Source organism: Lactuca virosa, chromosome 1, assembly GCF_052849685.1.
Source record: "Lactuca virosa cultivar CGN04683 chromosome 1, Lactuca_virosa_CGN04683_v6, whole genome shotgun sequence".
In the NCBI taxonomy this organism is placed as follows: Eukaryota; Viridiplantae; Streptophyta; class Magnoliopsida; order Asterales; family Asteraceae; genus Lactuca; species Lactuca virosa.
The window spans coordinates 201,216,180-201,223,962 of record NC_136426.1 but is presented as its reverse complement, the minus strand read 5'-3'; the positions used below and the strand labels follow the sequence as shown (position 1 = coordinate 201,223,962).

Sequence of the window (7,783 nt, the reverse complement as noted above, 5' to 3'; positions counted from 1 at the left end):
TTCTTCTCTTTTATAGCACCCATTACGCCCTTCCATGTGTATTCCGATTAAAACTTGCATCTAGCAAAATCATACATAAAATAAATAATGTGACATTTTTTTTAAAGTTTTGAGATGCTCTACCACATTCACATAGACATTTTAAAGTGAATATATTCAACCATTTTGAGGTTTTGGAAGGAAAAAAGAAAACAACAGTAAGCATATCTAAAACACAAAATATGGCTAATACCTTACATGTAAAGAAACACAAACCTGAATGTTTTAAGCTAATCATCTAATGTCAAAATTAAAGACCACTCGCTTAGAAACTCACATCGGGAGAACATCAAAACCCATAATACAACAAATATATTCCTTATTATACATTCTAAAAAATAGTGTAGGAGATAAATAAATTATGCTAAGAAATAAGAACACAAAATATGGTTATTACGTACAGCTCTAAGGAAAAAAATATCAATTTTCTTATAAGAATTCTCCTAAACAAAGATGTATTAATTGACGATGCTAGAAATCAACGCCATGTAGAAAGATTATTCTATCCAAATGAAAGTTAACTACTTACACTATGTGATTTACATATTACAAATTGCAAACCAACAAATCTTATCCAATAATGAGGTTATATCCAAATCAATAACATTAAAACTTGGTCATGACACTTAAGAAGCTTACCTGTTACTGCAACAAGATCTCGGTTCGTTAGCATCACAGATAGAATCAGATATTAATGAAGTAAACTAATATGGGAATGAGTACCGACAAAGGAGGCCATTTATGATGCTTCTAAAATCTCCCTGTCTCTTATTTTGAACCGCTACAATTACCCAAAAATTTAATGTCACCAAAAAAAGTCACTATCATCTGAATGTCGAGTAAGCTTTCTCAAATTAAGGTGAAACGTTTTGGGCTCGAGAATGCGGTTTAGCGCTTGAAATCGAGATCAATACTAAAAGAAACTAACAAACTTTAAATAGAACTTACAAGAATCCTCTAGTCCAGGTACTAAAAAGTACAATGAGGCATAAACTTCTCAAAAGGGATTTGGAAATTTTGAAATGTGAGATGTCCATATTCCTCTGTATTTAATACCAATGGCTTCATCCAAGTGTAATAATTCCTGCAAAAGATGGAATGAAATTGTCCATTATGTTAATTATCACATGGGGGGTTGCATTTTGCCACACACACTCACAATGTACATTAGAACAGGAAGTACTTTCAAAAGTCAATAACTTTTAAGCTTTAAAAGTTAGAAATCTTACATTTATACAAATACAACAATGTAAATACTAAAAATGGCTTCAAACCTGTCTAGGGTCTGAGTAGTTCAAAGAAGCTCTACATCTTCAGTTTCTCATTTTACAACATATATGAAGTGTAAAAAAAGTAAGACATGCAGTTAAAAACATAATGATGTTGTCAAGTTCTTTTTCACTGATATAGCATGAAAAATATGTTAAAACTTATAAACATTGGTAAGATCCATCAGTTAATCGACATAAACATCATCTCTTCATCAGTTGGATTTTTTTGTAAGTTAGTTAATGAGCCATTAACATAAGTTGATGACTTAGCACCATAAAGTTATGAGATATCTAGTTGCATTTGATATCCCCAAATACAAATGTACATATCAGACTCTTTGATAGTTTTCCCTATGCAGTTCAATGAAAAAATATTAGTATATGTACTTAAAGAAAAGAAAATAAGAAATTAATATCATCTATTTGAAATTGTTCCTCTTACAGCCATATTGAGAACTTGAAACCTTGAGGGAGGGTTGTAAAGATATTAATCACTCAAGAGCCACCGAATACAAAGGAAAACAAAAAGGAAAGTACAATAGAAGAACAAAAATCAACATGAGAAAGGACATAGGCTAAGATCTGGATGTTACCTTTTCATTTGACATTCAAAACTCGAGAGTAGTTTCTTATTATGTTTGAGAATATCAAATCTGTAACTTTTTTATTTTGTGCTAGGTCTGTTTTATGACCTGAAATTCATGCATCAACAAAGAAAATAAAATTTTAAAATAACTAAAAAAAGAAATTTGAAACAGTTTTAAATGTAGAAGGAAATATAAACTTGTACAAATGCACCAACCATTTGACCTTTAAGCATGGGAGCGTATGAGTTTTCAAATTATGTCCAGCTGTCTTAAAATCAACTATAATTTCATTATATAAGCATTATGCCGATTGACTCTATATATAATCAATTATAATAGACGATGAATAAAAATTGAACCGTTAATTGTTGTGTTTCCAATCTTCGTGTCATTCCCCTTTAACAGATAACTCCTCTAATCCTTCCAAATTTCCATTCCCCCATCCTTGAACTCCTTTATATATTCTACATAATCAGAGACACCACATCATATACAGATCGAATTATCTATCAGCGGTTAATTGAAAATTTTCTGGCTAAAATCGTGAATCTAAATTGGAATATGGTATCAGAAACGAAACCTCTTAAGTATACTGAAGGGAACATATTGATTATAGTGGAAACAACAAGGAAAAGGAAAAGAGATAAAAATATAAAATCCAATAAAGAGGAACAATACCTGGAAAGTGTTTGAAGGAAACACCGTATGGCTCTGATAATGACACTTACGGATGTGGACCGTCGAAGGGTGCAAGCGGCACTACCACCAGGTGGAAGGAGACTGAGTAGCAATATGGTGTGGTGGAAGCCAGAATATTTCCTATAGTGTCTATGCTAGGGTTTTACATTGATGACGTTGCCGATTGTAAGGTTTAATATGGAGCGTGATTTTTTTTTTAAAATCGAATCCATAAAAGAGATGTTGATGAAATGAGAGAGCACTCACTATCACAATATAATATATGAAGGATATGTAAGAACACAAAATACACACCAAAATAAACACTAAACTTGAATTGATTATTCTTCTTTACTTGATGTTTCCTATTTGCTCGTCACAAATCTGGATTAAATCATTAGAAACAGTAGTTAGCAACAACCATGGTGGGTGGTTGAAGGCAAAAGGAAGGTGGCGGACGGATTAGGGTTTTGGAGAAGGGTGAAAAGAAGGGCGGTTTGGATGGCGGAGAAGGCGGAGCATGGGTGCAAATATGTAGAAAGGGGAATTTTTGAATATTTGTGTCGACAGAGGGTATAGTGGTGTAGATAACGATAGGCGGAATTAGAAAGATCTAATGAATCATAATATTCATAATGTAAAATCAAGAACACAATGAGTAAATAAATCTTTGTAAGCTCATATTAGATCTAAAAAGAATATATACAAATGGGTTTATACAAAGTTTCTCTCTCTAGTCTAACACTCCAAATGGTTCATTTACATAAAATGAGTGTCACTCACTTCCTTATAAAGGAAAGGCAACCCATTACATATACAAGTGGGTAAAGTCTCATCCAAGCGTGACTTTGCACCCTAACATTCTCCCCCTCAAAGTTAGGATTGGATGCCCCGACTTTAGTTTTCAACGAGCTAGCGCGATCAAGACCAAAACTCCCCCTCGAATTAACACCGGTCTTCAAATCCGCAAACGAATATCCAAGAAACCCGATTCAAATACCCATCATTCTCCCCCTTTTATAATTAAAAATTGATTATAAAACCCATTAAGGATGAGAAGCGCCCGAGAAATGAACAATACAATACTCCCCCTTGATGTGTACCAAAAATGAATCACCAAAAATCTTGCACGGAAAAACAATCACGAAAAAGCCTCAAAAAAATTTCCAATTTGTGAAATTTTTTGACTTTTTAGGTGAAAGTTGCAAGATTTTTAAAAAACCGGGTAAAATTGTCATTTTCTGAATTCTGCAGGGACCCCTTGCGCCAAAACCAACCTAATATGCGAAACTATATCCCATTTGCGAAACTGGGCATAAAGCGAAAATTCACACAAACTGCAGGGGCCAAAAATGCATTTTCTTCAACTTCTCTGCAAAAACAGTCCTTTTTCGAAATTGGGCAAAAAAAACTTTCAAAACTTCAGGTACTCTTTTCGAAAATTCTACATAAGTCTTCAAATTTGTCGAAAACATGTTCCAAATTGTCGAACATTTTTTATATCTGTCAAACAGTCGAAACTCTAGGGACCATATGCGAAAATTCTCCATTACTTTTCCAAACTAACGAAACTTTGCCCAAAAATCGAAATTTGTAAAAGGTGACAAACAGTCGAAACTTTAAGGGCTAAAGTCGAAAACTTTGTTTCTTCTTCTCTAATTCGTTTCAAATGTGCGGAACTTTTTATCTCTCCCCTTCGTTAGATTCAATCAAAGCACCAAATTAACGAAATTTTTCAGTCCATTTTAACGAAAAAGAAGGCATTCGAAGCCTCTGAATCTACTTTGAATCATTAACATTTATCCACTGAATCGACATTTCGTTCCAGTTCATCCCAAAATCATCTTTCCAATTCGTTAACAAAACCTGCAAACTTCGTCTTTTGGTTCAAGAACCCAACATCACGAAATCGTTACCAAAATGAATTCGTTTCTTCAAAATCAATCCATCGATTCCAAAAATTTGTTCTTCCAGTTCTTCCCAAAATCATCGACATTAACAAACGAGTTCATAGCCTTCATTCAAAACACCAAAACCTTCGTTTTTCAAAAACTAACCCAAAATCGTTATTACAATCCAAACAACAACCATATAGGAACCCTTCGTACATCAATTCTTCAATCAAGCCTTCGTCATTCACCTATTTATCAAATCGACTTATTTTACAGACCCTTCGATTATTAACTTCAGGATATCAAAATCGAATTTCTTCAAATCTCCATTCCGGTTAACAAACACCAAAATCCGATATCCTTCGTTTTCGTTCAATCAAAAACGACATCAGACTATCGAATATTGATTCTCAAGTCGTTCCAACTATCAACCACAATACTTTGATCGTTCAATCCAAATTCATTTTCTGTTCGATTCCAAGACTCTCTTTGCTCGATACCTAAATACTAACAATAACAATTTGTTCACATATGCGAACCACATAACACCAAAAACACCCCAAACTGAATATCGACTTCAAGAAATCGAAATCGAAACAAAATCAACACAATCGTTCCAATTTTGACTTTTGTTTGACTTTTTGATTTCGTCAGTCAATAAACACAAATCCATGAATCTATCATCGATTTTTTGATCAAACAGAGAATATTCAACTTGTTCTTCAACATATTCAACATTTCTTGATCATATTCTTCAAAATCAAGACTTCCATTGATAATTTTCTCAACATCAACAAGAACAAGATTGATTCGAAATCAAACAAATTACTCAATATCGATTCATAGTTTCAGATTAACCAGCAATACTAATCGAGTAACAGAATTGTGAAAACGAAAATAGAACTCAAGAATATGTTCATCAAAAAAAACATCGAGACATGTTGTACAGAAGGTACAACCGATAAAGCTGAAGTCGGTGGTGAACAATGAACAACGACAATTTAGAGTCAACATATGTAATCACCTTTGGGCTCACACTTATACAAAATTAGATGCAATGAATTGTGGGCTCAAAAGATAGAGATGAACAGTAACAAAAAGAATTTGGATTGGGTTTGAAGTTGATTATAAATCGAAAACAATTTTGGAAGAACAGTGGTCTTCAAAAAACATATGGAATTTGATTTTTATTTTGGAATTTTGATCTAAAAAAATAATTGGATCAATCAATGGGATTGAAACAGATTTGATCCAATGAGACAAATCGATCAAAAAATGAAAAGCGCAAAATACGAATTGAAATCATGGATGTTTTGGAATCCACTTGAGAATTTGAGATACCTTTTTGACGAATCGAGTTCTGTTTTCAACAAGCGAATCAAATTTGGAAGATCTTGGTTCTTTTGTCAGAATGAGAAAATCTCCAATTTGAACATTGTACCACCCACTGTGCGTGATGTACAACTCGTTCTTCATGTTCTTCAACGATCCAAGAACATCTTCAAAAGAACCACCAACACATTTGGGTTTTGACTTCAAATTCTGTAACATCCCGAAACTCAGGTAAGCTATTTAACCCTTCTATTTTTGTAAGTTGTCAAGATAAGTCCCTTAAAGTTGAATATTGGACTTGTGAGTACGCTGGGCGTAATGAGGCGTACGCCGCGCGTACTCATGCGCTTATTTTGGACGCGGACTCGCCTGGGTACGCTGGGCGTACCTAGGGTTACGCTGAGCGTACCTAGGGTTACGCTGGGCGAAGTGTGCCCAGATGCAAACCCTAAATTATGGCTTGTGCACTATAAAAGGAACGTTAAGTCCTTTACCCCAGCCACTATACCTCATTGAGTGAACCCTAAGAGAGCAAAAAATCCGTATTTAAGCTTGTGTGTGTGTTCTTAAGCTTGAAGGTGCCTTTTTAAGGTGAAGAAGGAGAAGAGGAAGCCATTGTTGGAGCTAGAAGTTGAAGAGCAAGAGTAGATCCGAGTTCTACAGAGGTTGAAGCTTCTTTTTGATGTAAAAAGCTCAAAGCTTTCCTTGCCTTTCATGGGTTTTGCTTTATGGACCCATTTTTAGGGTTTTTGGTTCAAAGGTGGAGACTTTTTGTGCAAAGCGTCTCCATCAGCTTAGATCTGGCCTCTCCTAGTGTACATTGTGATGAGAGTTCATAAAAATCCAATCTTGGTCGTGGATATTGAGTCATGCATGAGATATGGTCTTAATATGGAAATAGGAAAGGTGTTTTGAGTGATAGGTGACCTTTACAGCCATGCAAAGGCTTAAAGGTTTCAACTTTATGGAGTAAGTAACCTTAGAGAAGTCAGATCTGGAATATGAGTTCATGTCTTAACCGTTTAAGACCAAAATCCACAAAGTGGCTAAACTGGGACTTACACTGGGCGTAATCCCAGTACGCGCAACGTAAGGGGTCACGCACCCCGATTCTGTGAAGGCATCGGGTACGCCCATCGTACATGTTTGGTACGCGCATCGTAACCCGGAGGGTTGACTTTTGTTGACTTTTAGGGTTTGGTCAACTTTAGGGTATTTGAGCCATGAGAAGGGTAAAATGGTCTTTTACCCTCCTGAGAGTGCTAAGATAGGGAATGGTCCAGCCTTGGGAAATGTGTTGATGCCAAGTGTTTATTTCATGATTAGGCGGAGGCTAGATCCTATTTCACCGAGTCCGAGATTTCCGAGTTACCGAGTTACACGAGGTGAGTCTTCTCACTATACGTTACCTAGAGTGGTATTATGTATCGACCGGAGGGTCTTATGTGCTATGTATGAGATTGTGTGCTATGAATGAGATTATGTGATATGTGATATATGTATGTTATATGATTATATAGACCGGACCGGAGGGTCCAATGATACAGACCGGACCGGAGGGTCCAACGATTCAGACTGGGCCAGAGGGCCCAACGAGCTATGACCGGACCAGAGGGTCCAACGAGCTACGGGACTGGAGGGTCCCGCTGAGACACATCGACCGGAGGTTCGTACTGTAGCCTCGAGTGGCGTATGTGTTGTATGCGGTATTTTGGGGAACTCACTAAGCATTTATGCTTACAGTTGTTGTGTTATGTATTTCAGGTACTAGCGATGACCGTGGAAAGGCGCCGGCGTGATCCGTACACACAGTCAGGAGATTTTATTTGTGATCTTGGGATATGTTTTATTTGATAACTACTGTGGAACATATGTTTTGAGAATGTTTTTAATATAAATTTGGTTGTTGAAAAATGAAAATTTGTTTTGAAAATTTACGTCATTACAAATTCAATGCAGCACTTGGAGATTGTTGCTTTGGAAC

General features: G+C 35.8%; 1 long non-coding RNA gene across 5 annotated transcripts; it reads right to left on the bottom strand.

Moving 5' to 3' along the window:
• Nucleotides 1–445: 445 nt before the first annotated feature.
• Nucleotides 446–3,162, bottom strand: LOC145163810 (uncharacterized). 5 transcript variants are annotated; one of them, XR_013739745.1, is made up of 6 exons: nucleotides 2,576–3,162; nucleotides 2,113–2,361; nucleotides 1,904–2,002; nucleotides 988–1,123; nucleotides 763–820; nucleotides 446–684 (listed from the first exon to the last, which is right to left on the bottom strand). It is a non-coding gene; the product is annotated as an uncharacterized LOC145163810 (long non-coding RNA). The 5 variants fall into 5 exon arrangements; XR_013739743.1 differs by having other exon boundaries at nucleotides 446–820; nucleotides 2,113–2,176; nucleotides 2,257–2,361; XR_013739746.1 differs by having other exon boundaries at nucleotides 446–820; nucleotides 2,121–2,176; nucleotides 2,257–2,361.
• Between the last annotated feature and the right edge of the window lie 4,621 nt (nucleotides 3,163–7,783).